Source organism: Orcinus orca, chromosome 6 (assembly GCF_937001465.1).
Source record: "Orcinus orca chromosome 6, mOrcOrc1.1, whole genome shotgun sequence".
NCBI lineage: Eukaryota > Metazoa > Chordata > Mammalia > Artiodactyla > Delphinidae > Orcinus > Orcinus orca.
The window spans coordinates 16418322-16432211 of record NC_064564.1 but is presented as its reverse complement, the minus strand read 5'-3'; the positions used below and the strand labels follow the sequence as shown (position 1 = coordinate 16432211).

The 13890-nt window shown below is 40.9% G+C and overlaps 1 long non-coding RNA gene across 1 annotated transcript in view; it reads right to left on the bottom strand.

The window, feature by feature from the left end:
- Nucleotides 1-13855, bottom strand: part of LOC125964890 (uncharacterized) — a 34342-nt gene extending 20487 nt beyond the window's left edge. Inside the window, exon 1 of the long non-coding RNA XR_007478221.1 lies at nt 13579-13855. This is a non-coding gene — a long non-coding RNA (uncharacterized LOC125964890). The remainder of the gene's footprint in view (nt 1-13578) is intronic.
- Nucleotides 13856-13890: the final 35 nt, after the last annotated feature.

The following is a 13890-nucleotide window of genomic DNA, read 5'->3' as shown; positions in this document are numbered from 1 at the left end:
AGGGAGCATGGTTCTACGAGAGCAGATATCAGATGAGTCCCACATATATTGAGATATCAGGAAAAACTCCCTGCAGAGCAATGCTGAGTGGAGATCTGAAAGATGATGAGTCCAAGTTTAGAAGAGGACAGCAAGGGGAGTATTCAAGACAGAGAGAACAACATGCCTTTTGGGGACAACATCATGGTCCATATGGAGAGCGAATACGATCCAAAGCCAGAGAATAAGGTGAAGTATGGTATGAGATGAAGTGGAGGGCTGGTGTCATTCCAATACAGGAATCCTGGAACATAAACAGGTTTGGACAGCATGGAAGATCAAGAATTTGATCTTGGACTTGTTAAGCCTGAGATATCCTTGAGAAGTCCATGTAGAGATTTCAAGTAGATAGTTGTACGTAAGGATCCAATGTATAAAAGGTAGAACTGGTCAAAAGATAGACATTGAGAATCATTGGTGTATAGATATGAGCACGGCCAAATGAAGCCATGAGCAAGGGTGAGAACATGCAGGGAGGGGGACAGAGAGAGAAGAGAAGGATGCCTAGGGCTGAGCCTTGAGCATTGCGAGAATGGAACGGCCAAGTAGGGGATGAGCCTACAAAGGCCGTGAGAAGGTCGAACCAGTAGGAAAGACCGGGAGAATAGGTTGTCATGGAAGCAAGGACAGTGGGTGTTTCAAAAAGGAGAGAAAAGCAGTGTCAAACGCTGATTAAAGGTTAAATAAGATGAGAGCTGAAAAATGTCCAGTGCATTTTGAAGCCTACAAGTCACTCAGGACTTTAGTAAATGCTTTTCTTATAGAAAAACAGGGACAAAGGCCATATTGGAGCTGGTGGAGGGGTGAGTGAATGGGGAGGAAGGAAACAGTGAGTGTAGAACGTGACTAGGAAATTGGTCTGTGAACAGGAGAAGCAGATGAATGGAAGCAGAGAGAGATGTGGGATTAAGGGGAGGCTTAAAAAGTTATTAATTTATTTTAAATAGGAGATATATATATATCCCCTTCATGTATGCATGTAATTAAATTTGATTTTTTTTCTGTTAATCTGTCTCATGTCAATATCATTCTTAGACCAGCCAGAAATGCCTAGAAGGGTACAGGAAAGTTTTTTGCTCCTCTACAGTATTTAGACCTTATTTCCTTCCCTGCCAGAAAGTGACCTCAAGGCCAAAGGGAGTAGTAGGTAGAGTAGTAGGCCAAGGCCAAACAAGGAGTAGTAGGTAGACACCAGTTACCAGCAGGGAGAGGGTTTCTTTGCAATAACCGTGCCCAGGACTGTAATAAGGAAGAGCCAATTCTGACAGATGCTGGATATATTTCTTTTACTTTAAGCTTTGCTTTTAGTTGCTTTTGTTATTATAATCATACATAATGGCCTGCCTGAGGGAACCCTGATCCTCTGCCTGTAGGTTAAACTAAAGTGCCTTTGTTCAGCTCAGTGGGAGACAATCTGACCCTGCCCACCTGTGAATGGCTGCAGAACAGATGAAATTAACACATTCCCTTCTTCTCTGCAGACCAAGCAGGAGGTATTTTGCAAGGTAAGTGGCCTTTTTACTTCACTTCCTCACCTCCTCCCCCTCTCTGTTCTATAAAAGAAACTGACGTTCAGACCCTGATAAGATGTTTTTCTGAGACACTAGTCTGCCATCTTCTCAGTCTGCTGGCTTTCCCAATAAAGTCGCTATTCCTTGCCTCAGCGCCTGGTCTCCCGATTTATTGGCCTGTCGTGTGGCCAGCAGAGCAAGCTTGGACTCGGTTACAGGACAACTTGGCCATAAGAAACACTAAATTGTCAGGGCCTCAGCAGAGAGGAAAGGACCCTTGCCTGGGAAGAGCACATGGCTGGTGAGCCTCTCCAAGTCATCTCTGCTAACTCCTCTAAGAGAACGGGTTTTACAGAATTGGCAGAAGAAGGGCTTGGAATCTTATTTCATTCTTTTCCTGCTTCCAACATGCTTAGCATCAGGCAAGCTCTCTAACCTTTTTTTTTTTTTTTTTTTTTGGTTCACGGGCCTCTCACTGCTGTGGCCTCTCCCGTCGCGGAGCACACGCGCCGGACGCGCAGGCTCAGCGGCCACGGATCACGGGCCCAGCCGCTCCGCGGCATGCGGGATCTTCCCGGACCGGGGCACGAACCCGTGTCCCCTGCATCGGCAGGCGGACTCCCAACCACTGCGCCACCAGGGAAGCCCCTGATTAAAGTAAAACACAGCCTAAACAGTGGTCCTCAATGGAGAGTGGGTGTTCTCCACTTGGAACTTCTGGCAATGTCTGGAGACATTTTTGTCTCCAGACAAAATGACTGTGTGGGGAGTGGTGCTACTGGCATCCAGTGGGTAGAGGCCAGGGATACTGCTAAACATCCCATGATACACAGGACAGCCCACCACAAGGAATCATCTTGTCCAAATGTCAGCAGTGCCAAGGTTAAGAAATTTTGATCTAGAGATGTAAATATTCCTTCAAACAACCCCTCAGAGCAAAATCAAACCAAAACAGAAAGGCCATGGAGCTTTATTGGCCATTTTTTTTGTGAAATGTAGAGTAGAAAGGATTTAATTTTATTTCTTCTATATTTTACATAAAATTTTTATATATTTTACAAATAAAAGGGGATTAATAGACATTACATTGTGTGGAGTCAAGCTTTCACCTTGACAGGTGAGCAGGAATACTTACTAGACTCTTTTTCATAATCCTTACTTCAAAACCAAATTCAAAATCTCTTTCAACATCCTTGAAAAAAGACGTATTCACAGTAGTACACTGTTTGAATACTTCCTCTCTTAACTCAAAATACTATGTATTTTCCTACTGTTTTTTAACTTTATAGCTAATTTTCATGGGCAGTTTATATACATTTCTTCTTCTAAAGTTTTTGTGAGGCTTTGTCCAAAAGTAAACATACCTTGACTTAATGTAATAGTATTTTTTATAGTATTTTTTACTATTTTAATTATTTCAACTTATGTGTTTATTTTCATGGTCAACTAATTTTTTACTATTTTAATTATTTCAACTTATGTGTTTATTTTCATGGTCAACTAATTTAACTTGTTTCTGAAAATAAGCTTATAGGGCTTAATTTCACAGAACTGCTTATAAAAATTCCTTTTCTTGCTGTAAAATTTGTTTTGAAATATGAGCACGTGTTTATAGATGGTCACAGCTTCTTTATTAAGAACACCCAGGGCTTCCCTGGTGGCGCAGTGGTTGAGAGTCCGCCTGCCGATGCGGGGGACGTGGGTTCGTGCCCCGGTCCGGGAGGATCCCACATGCCGTGGAGCGGCTGGGCCCGTGAGCCATGGCCGCTGAGCCTGCGCGTCCGGAGCCTGTGCTCCGCAACGGGAGAGGCCACAACAGTGAAAGGCCCGCGTACCGCAAAAAAAAACCCAAAAAACAAAAAAAAGAACACCCAGGTGGTTGGGAAGTTATTCAAACTGGTATTCCGAAAAGAACAGTGGATAAATGTTTAACTTCTTTAGAACTGACTCCTCAAAGGCAATTCTTAGGACCTCTGATTTTTAATATGTTAAATGTGGTTGATCACTAGGAATTGCATTTGGTGGTAACTGACAGAAATGAATACTGGCTTGAGCAGGACAGAATTTTATGCTTCACTCTTAAAATAGGTCTGGAAATAGGCAGTCTGGGACCTGCTATAGTATGACGGCTTCATACTAACATCCTCAACTGAAGTTCTTCACTTTGAGTTGCGTCATCCTCAATGCATGGTTTCTGTCTCCAGTGTCCCCTAGAGCTCAAGGTGAGACTTGGAACTCTAGGCATCACCTGCACATTCCAAGCCAGAGCAGGGGAAGCAAGGGAGAACCAAAGGGTGGCCCTACCTTTCAAGGAGTCTTCCCAGAAGTCTCATGTAATAGTTCTGCTGACATCTCATTGGCTAGATCTTCATCTCTGTGACGGAGCATGGGAAATGTAGTCTTCTGAGCCGGGTACCTTGTCATCTCAAGTATGATTAGGATTTTGTTACTAGTGAGTACTAACGAGAAAAGACTTCTTTAAGCTAAGCAACATTTTTCTCTTCTTTCCCTCCCCCCCAAAAATCTTTGGTGGCCCACTTACTTTCCTCTGACACTCCTTGACCCCCTGGTCCCTCCCAAGGTCCTGGAGGACTTCTTCCATAGAATCCTAAGGGTTCCATGGGTTTGAAAATCATTAGCTAAGATAGTTTCTAAGGGTGTATAAAATATTAAAAATTCTGATTCTTTGATGTTGTTCATTTCTAAGTTGGTAATGTTTAAAGATCACATTTCTCAGTGATTTTAATGTGCTTTAAAAAATTATGGTTGCTGAAATATAGGTGTAAACCATCAATGTTCTAATTAACTTTCCTCTAACTGAGCATTCCATATTCATGGACCAATACCCTCTCTTTCCCTCCAAGCAGCACCAAGTTCTAAAAATGGACAAGGATGAATTAGATTGGGGCTGAATGCATTTTTGAAGAAATCTAATTTTTTCCCTCTGTTTTCCTCTTAGCATGTATGAACAAAGTGTTGCTGGAAAAGTTCTGCTGAATTGGTTAGGTTGTGTTTGATTGACTCTTGTGTTTTGGGGGTTATTTGTAAGGCACATATTGTTCCCCCTACAGCTCAAAAAGAATTCTACCTTTTAGCACTAACATGAGAATCTGTAGAAAGAACAAGTGTGTTGGGAGCCACACTCTTATACTCAAAAATTGTTTCTGTCAGTTAAGAGCTGTGAGATCATAAACAAATTAGTTTTCCTAAAAGTTTATGAAATTAACGATAGTATCATCTTGATCTTTAGAGTTGGATGAAGTGTTGGTGCTCTATTGATGTTAGCTTCCTTTTAGAGAGTAGAAGTTATTTACATCATAAGTAAGCTTTAGGCGCTTCTTGGAAAGTGAAAAACTGGAGGGGATGGGTGTATAGATGAAATCAAAACTATTAAGGTGGCTTCATCTGGGAGCTCACGTCAAAGAATCAAGGAGGCAGCTGCTGCAGGACACAGGTTAGTGTATTTAGTCTCACTCTTACATATACAGACACACACACAATGTGAATATGAAACACGAAGCATCAACAGAAATATGACAGCAAAGGAGAATTTGTATTTTCTAGAATTATGCTCTGGTAGTGATTCTAAAATTTCTTGGCTTCAAAAAGTGGCATTTGTCTGATTTAGGTTTATTCTTGGCTCACACATGAAAACAGCAGTCCTGGCCAAAGGCTAAATTATGAATCTTTCAAATTTGACTTTGACAAGTCTACTCCTTTCAGCACCTTCCTAGTGACCAAAAAAAGAGGAGGCGGGGTATGGGCATCGTGATCAGCTTCAGGGATATGAAGAAATGGTACATGACACATCATCCAGGGGTACAGGGTTCCTACTTTGAGAAACCCCACCCTAAGAGAAATCAGCTAAACATGTTCACTTTTCTTATGAGACTACAGCTGATCAATTTCTCACCCAGACCGCGCTCAGAGTGAGTTACAAAAATAGTGATGTTATGAACACATCTGCTGAAGAAATCGCAAGGTACACTCTCTGCAGTGGCTTTTTATCTCTCTACATATATCCCCTTCTTTTGTTTATCAACCTTTATTTATTCAACCCATTTCCAAGGTATTGTTTACATAATACCTGCAATCTCCAACGTTGCCAGCTACGGGCATTTAATCCTCAAAAAGGCTCAGCCAGCCCCAGGCTCTACCAATCTGAGACCAGAAGTAGTTCTGCTGCCTCATTCCTGGTATTCAGTGCCTCAGTTGACTTACTCTATATGTGTAGGCATCTGCCTTGATTTCTTGATCTGCAGCCCAGCTCCTCTTAAGTTTGGTTTTGAACTTCAGCAAACTGTGCTAGAGCTTTGCTGCAGCTGACCAAGACTAGATCATTTTCACCAGGGACAGTCTCATGCTTTCTGCACTCCAGGCTTTCTAGCTGAAGTTTATCACAAATGCTTCCTCTCACTAGAGGCTTGTGAACTTATATTGTCTGAATTATCAGTTGCATCAAGTTCTCTTCCCTATTACAGTTACTCTAACCAGAAACAGGTTTGCTCAGCCTCTTTGGGCAGTGATAGGGATAGTTGGTCACCACCTTTGGGGACCAATTATACAAAGGAGTTAGGCATTCATACATCAGCCAAACCAGTCTGTGTGGCCAAGGCCAGCATAGCCCATGAACAAACCCCTGAAGAACAGTGCTTTTTATAGCAATGACTTCATTTGAAGAAGATACGATGGAAGATTGGTGTGTGAGAATAGACCCTGAAAGAATATCAGAAGAGGCTGATTTCAAGTGCCACCTTCATATTAAGTTAAATTCTGATATATTTTTAGATTAGTTTCTGTACTCTGTGTTTTATTCTATTGAGCTTTTAGTCTATTCATATATCTTTACTACACAATTATAATTATTATGATTTTAAAAATATGTTTTAGTGTACCATAGAAAAACTTCTTACTATTATTTCTTTCAAAATTTTCTTTGTTATGGGGATTTACTTGAGCTTAATTATTTTGGGTAATGCTTTCTTTTCTGATCATTTTCATGTTTTTGGCATTTGCCTCAGCAACCTGAGAAAATTTTTCAAGTTTTTATCATTTATTCTATTTGATACTGTGTTGATTCCGTTATTCGCTGCATCTAAAGTATTTAAAAAGTTATTCAGGGGATCCAAGATGGAATGATGAATGTGACAAGATAATCTAGTTGTACTACAAACATATAACCAACCTCGATGAAGGGAGGTGGGGAAAAGGCTGTAACCTAACTACCTGTGGAAATAATTGGAGTCTATAAGACTACAAGCAAAAGGAACTGCACATAAGCAGTGATAAATTTGTTTCCCTTGAGGTACTAGTTAACAATTCCCATACACTATACATGTATACTGGAGCTGAACAATTAAGTAAATGAATGGTGTATGGTGGGAGCCAGATTTCTCACTGATGGAGCAGGAGGTTATAGATAAACAAAGGAAGGATGCTAGAATGGTCCATTTGGTAATGGATTAGAATTACAGGTATCAGTATGAACTCATACTTACCTTAATACAGATACAGATGTGGAAATATTTACAGAAATGTGTATATACCCGGGTCAGTATACACGCATATATTTTCTTGCTCTGTCAACTGAGGGGGCCTAGAAGACATGACTTCCCAGTGGCAATGAGCATACCTCATGCCCAGATCTTGGTTTCTAATACCTTTCTCCAATAAAAGAAACCAGGGCTCTTTGAAGAAGTAGTTGATTCGTGGACAGGGGTAGGAAATATGCAAGATGTGTCTGGAGCAACTTGTAGTGCCAGAAAGTAAGTCCTAGAATCTGCAATGATGGGGGTATGCCAAAGGAAGAGAGGAGCCAACTTAAAGAAGTTCCAATGACCAAAGCCAGAACATTTGAGCAATAAAATAAAAAATAAAGCAGTACTGGATTATAACCCAAGTATAAAATAAATATCTATGAGTTCACACTGATCTCAGTAAATGACTTAAAAAATAAGTAAATGTGGAAAAATAGACAAATCACCTATGCAGAAGAATTCCAAATAATTTATCTAGATACTCTGCCTTCAAGAGGTGGACCATAAATCCCCATTCCCTGAGTGTGGGCTGTGCATAGTGACTTCCTTCCAGAGAGTGTAGTATGGATGGGGGCGTGGGGGGGCACAAAAAGAACTTTGCAGTGGAGAAGTCTGATGAGCGCTACCTCAGTCAGGTGAACAAAGTCAATATCAACAGTCAAAAATTGTGGTGATAGTTTCTTTTTTTTTTTTTTTTTTTTTTGCAGTACGCGGGCCTCTCACTGCTGTGGCCTCTCCCGGCTCCTGACGCGCAGGCTCAGCGGCCATGGCTCACGGGCCCAGCCGCTCCGCGGCACATGGGATCTTCCCGGACCGGGGCACGAACCCGTGTCCCCTGCATCGGCAGGCGGACTCTCAACCACTGCACCACCAGGGAAGCCCGATAGTTTCTTTTCTTGATGTGATGAAAAAGGCACTTTATCTTTGTGGTCTTCCTCTCCAAAACACATAACCTTTGTCTAATCATGAGGAAAAATATCAACTAAATTCCAACCGATTCTATAAAATATCTGACCAGTACTCCTCAAAACTGTCAAAGTCATCAAAACAAGGAAAGTCTTAGAAGCTGTCTCAGCCAAGAGGAGCTGAGTGAGACATGACAACTAAAATTATTGTGGGGTCCTGAAACATAAAATGGACAATAGGTAAAGCCTAAAGAAATCCAAATAAATTAGGAGCTTTACTTAATACTAATGTATTGATACTGGTGCATTAATTGTGACAAATGTACTGTATAATGTTGTGTTAATAATAGGGAACACTGGGCGTGGTATATATGGGAACTCCTTGTACCGTCTTTGCAATCTTTCTGTAAACCTAATATTGTTCTTAAAAACAATGTTTATTTTAAAAAAGTTATCGTGGCTTTTTTTTCTCTGAATTTTTTAACACTGTCAGCTCTTTTATCATCTCAATCTCATCTTCTCTTTTTACATAGAATTTTGTTTTATTTAATTTCCTTGTGAAAGATGCCAGATGATATTTAAGATTTCATTCCATTTCCTGTAAGTTTTAAAAGTATGTTCTCCAGACTTCCACTTCTAACCAAAATGAAATAACAGGGACTAGATTTATTCTCTGCTTGAAACAACCAAAAGACAAAAACAGACTATATATGAAGCAATAGTTTTTAAGACGCTGGACATCAACAATGAGAAATAGTGATTCCCAAGAGATGGGAAACAAATGAAATGAACCTTGTAAATGCCCAAGCTTAGAGCCTTGAGAGAGCATCCACCACTTAAAATAAGGAGAGGAAATCAGGTGAAACATAGTAGGCTCCTTGAATTGAGAACACAGAACTGAAAGTCCAGATAACAGATAGAGTCCTGGAGAAGAGAAAATTGCTTAGAAACCTTCTGGTTTCAACCAGGTCTGGGGTCTACCTGCTTATGGGCAGTATACCTGTTAATTTCTCCCACCTGGTGGGGGTTTCAGTATCTGCAAAACAGCTCAAAAATATTGTTATGTGTATTCCTTGAGGGGGAACCAGGACCCTGCCCCAAGGCTGCACTATTGTTTCTTTTGACTGTTCCTCCCTTGTCTCCACATCCTCTCCCTTCCCTAATTAGCAACTGTTTGAACCTGCCCTTTGGAACTCAGGGAAGGGCATGGAGGCTGAATGAAGCCTATTTCCTGTAATCAAGAAATACGGGACACAGGAAGGCTTTTGTGCCCTGGAGCCCCACAGGGTACTGCTTGGTAACAGTATGATAATCAAAACCACAATGAGATATCACTTCACATCCACCACTATGGCTATAACAAAAAAGACAGACAGTACAAATGTTGGTAAGTATGTGAAAAGATCAGAATTCTTTCACGCTGGTGGTGGGAATGTAAAATGGTGCAGTCACATTGGGAGCACAGAGTTACCATATGACCCAGCAATTTTACTCCTAGAAATATCCCCAAGAGAAATGAAAACATTTTCTACAAAAAAAACTTGTACATGAATATTCATATCAATGTTATTTATAATAGAATATGGAAACAATCCAAATGTTTATCAACTGATGGATAAATAAATGTGGTATATCCATACGATGGGATATTTTTCAGCAATAAAAAGAATGAAGTAATGATACCTGCTACACCATGGATGAAAACATCCATTCACAAAGGACTATGTGTCTTGTGGGAAACAGTTAATTACCTCCAGGTTGCCAGGCATGTATGTGAGCACTTTCAATGTCAGCCATTTAATCTCTAAAACAACTCTGATACTGTCCTAGAGTACAACGCGAAAAAAGGGACACAAGCAAACTCAAGCCATAGTGTGTTTATTCCAAATGCAACTTCCCCCCCTCCCTACTTGCCTTTTATATTGAATAATCATTTTAGCAAAATTAAAAGTGTTTTTTCCAGGCCTGAAAACTGACTGAACATTTTTATAAAGCATGTTCAAATATTCACTAATGCATACACATACACACATGAGCAGTGTTGAGTATACACACACACATATATGTGTATATGCATATATATATATATACACAATACATGCATGAGCTTTGTTGAATATATATATATTTTTCTTAAATTAAACACACTTTGGCTAAAACCTTCCCTTCTCTTCTTCTGGCCTCTATAGAGATGAAGAACTGTCAGATATATCCTTTCCATAATGAAAAAAACCCACCACCTCCCTCCGACCCACAAAAGACAAAATCCTTTGCATTCTGTGGTACACTCAAAATCCGTTTAGTTGGGAGAGTGTTGAACGTAGTGGAAGACGACTTGCTATGTCTTCTGGATGACTTGGGTGACTTTCCTGAACCTGAGGTCTGTCCATTAAGTGACAATACTGGGTTGGACAATGACAAAATTTTTTCTTGTCTCTAATATTCAATAATCCCAGTTACCTGTAGACCTCCTATAATATGCACGATCACCCAGATACAAATGACCCCCAACCCAATGCTCAGTTTTAGGAGTGACCGATCTTAGCTTATGGCTTAGAGTCTACTTGATGGAATACTTGGAATGAAGATGGATCTAAACTTTCAGAAATGTGGACGGCTGAAGCTGCTGAAGGGACTTTCTTGAGGTTCTTTTAATACTAGTGAGTAATGACGATGTGAATTAATTCATTGGCACAATTTGCTACCTAATGAGACGACAGGGCTCTGATGCACTGAGCCTGTGAGACTTGCTAACCTCAGCGTTCTTATAATTTAGTTTTATTTCCTGCTGAGTCACATTTTTCTAATTGCATGAATCAGCTCTCATTTTAACTCCTCTGCATTGTTTTTTTTCTAATTTCCCTGCTGAAACCATTTCTGCCTGTAACTTAAAGACAAAATACTAAGGATTTTAACTGGAGAACTGGAGAACTACTGAATGAGTAGGCAATTAGCTGCTGAAGGATGGACCAAGTGTCACTGGAAATATAATTTTCCCCAGATTTGCAGGAAAGGATTTGGTTATTCAGAGTATTTCTCCACAGTGGCGATTTGAGCTACCGTATTTGCCATGTCTGTAACTAGGCACCTGAACTTCATATTCTTGGATCAAAACCTAAAAGTCTGCATTTTACTGTATTAAGCATGTCTTCAAATTGAGTTTCAAGCTTTAGTGATTTACTACTTGATTAGGAATATTGAAAAATGGCCATTCTTCTTTTACTATTCTGTAAAAATCGTGTTAGTGATCTCTGTAGACAGATAAGTGTGCCCTAAATATTATTGCACTTTTATATTCAAAATCATTGAGCATTATCCATCTATCCTCTTTTGGGAACAGAGATTGTCAAAAAAGAAGGCTAATGTTTTCTATCAAACTAAGTAATTTTAGAGATAAAAAAGAGCCTAGAGTTGGTAGCCATCTCATTTTACAGACGAGGAAACCATGATGCTGAGACTTTGAATGTCATGTTCAAAGTCACAGAGCTGGTTGTTGAATAAAGCCATATCTAGTGTCTCTTCAATTCTACTGCTCATCTCCCCAAACCACATGGTTTGTTCAATCTGGGCCACTGTCCTGGTGGGCCTAAAAGGCAGGGATGCCACCAGGGTGGGCCTGGAGGACAGAGCACTGAGCCAAAATAGATTATCTTGAGCCTGAAAATCCCTGAAATTTTCAGACTTGCTTGGACTCATGACTCCTTCCTTAGTTCATATTTCTTCCTTGTGGAATGGGAATATCTATCCCATGCCTGTGTCCATTGTATTTTGGAAGCAGATAACTTGTCTTCTGGTTTCACAAATTCACAGCAAGAAAGGAATTTTGACTCAGGATAAATCATAACTCAAGTCTCACTCATATCTGATTGGGATTATAGTTAGGTAAGAGTTTTTACTTTGAATAGATACCAGTACAGTCTGAATAGGTGAATCTGTTTTGCATAGGAGAAGGATATGAATTTGGGGAAACAAGGTTGAGCATTATGGGTTGATTGTGTCCTCCCCAAATTCCCATGTTGCAGTCCTAACCGTCCAGGACCTCAGAATGTGACTGTGTTTGGAGAAAAGGCCTTTAAAGAGGTAATTAAGGTAATATGAGACTATCTAGGTGAGCTTTAATCCAATATGACTGGTGTTCTTAGAAGAAGAGGAGATTAGCTCACAGATGGGAGACCAAGATGACATGGGTCTTGCAAGGAGAAGACAGCCATCTACAAGCCAAGGAGAGAGGCCTCAGAAGAGATCACCTGTGCTGACACCTTGATCTCAGACTTCTAGTCTCTAGAGCTGTGAGAAAATCAATTTCTGTTTGTTGAAGCTACCTGGCCTGTGGTACTTTGTTATGGCAGCCCTTGAAAACTAACATACTACCCTTAATTATATAGTCAAAAGCACAATCAGTATTTCTGGATAATCACACCTTCCTGAACCAATTTCCTTACACTGGCTATTCCCAGGGTCCTTGTTACTCATCCCCTACACATTAAGGATGTGGCTGAAATAACAGCGCATGTGGATGGAGGACTGGAAATAGGATAACAGCTTTGAAACTCCACATTTCTGGATTATTTGTAAAAATGAAACCTTCCTTCTTATTAAAAAAAAAATGTCCAAAGGAGGGAATGACTAAAATGAAGAAGCTTCTATGACAGGCAACTGGGTTGAGTTATCAGTATTCACTCCTGAAAGAAATAGTGATTTCATGTTGAGGATATGGCATAACCACATAGAACTAAAAGAACCAAGTCTTTCGCTTGGTTGTGTCTTATTTTAAAGCCTGTACGAGAAGCCACAACTGCCTGTCTAGTTACCCAGTGCTTGGGAGATTAGTTTGAATGTTTTAGATAAAAAGAATAATTTTGACTCCTTCCATTCTCGGCTCACCTACTGCACTTTGTGTTTTATTAAGTCTAATTTGAAGCAGATCAAGGTGTTTTTTATTTCTCTACACTTCATCGAACCTTCCATCCCACCCTATAATTCTTTTCATTGATTAAGCCATGGCCCCCTGATTGGAAAAGGGAAGGATCAGAGACTCAGAATGGTTACTTCAGCTGGAAAGTAACTACAGGACAAATTTCCCTGCAGGGCCCTGGGACACAGCTATGTTCTCTCCAAGCTGTAAGTTAATTCCCATTCCAGCCAGTCTTTTGCATTCAGCAGTAAAGGTCCAGAAAATGATGTTCAGGAAGGAAGACCAAGAGTGGGTAGGAGCTTCCTAAGGAGTCAGCAGCTTTGAGAACAGGTTCCAAAGTCAGTCTCTGGACTGGCCTCCTCGCCCTACTGCTGTCCCATCATTACTGCCTCTTGAGTTATTACAGGCAACAGGGGAGGCATCTGGCAAAATTTTAAAAGAAGCATTTTTTTTCTTCTTCTCTATCAGATACACTCTCACCCAGTAAGAGCTGTCTTCGCTGGTTTCTGGCTCTCTCCCAGCAGCAGGGGGTTCTACCCAATGATGTTATACCTTACTCAGGCCTCCCTCATTCGGTACCATTGAAATTCAGGCATCTGTTGGAAGAAAGAAGCTAAACTTTCAAAACCGGAGGGTGGGGCTTCCCTGGTGCGCACTGGTTGAGGGTGCACCTGCCGATGCAGGGGACGCGGGTTCGTGCCCCGGTCCGGGAAGATCCCACATGCCGCGGAGTGGCTGGGCCCGTGAGCCGTGGCCGCTGAGCCTGCGCATCCGGAGCCTGTGCTCCGCAGCGGGAAAGGCCACAACAGTGAGAGGCCCGCGTACTGCAAAAAAACAAAGCAAAACAAAACAAAACAAAAAAAAACTGGAGGGTGATGCTGGCTAAGGTGCTCTTTAGTTCTCCAAGTGCTTCTGAGCCCATGCTATGATCTTGCATATTCCACATCCTCGGAAGTTACCTCACTCTGCGCCAGGCACACTGG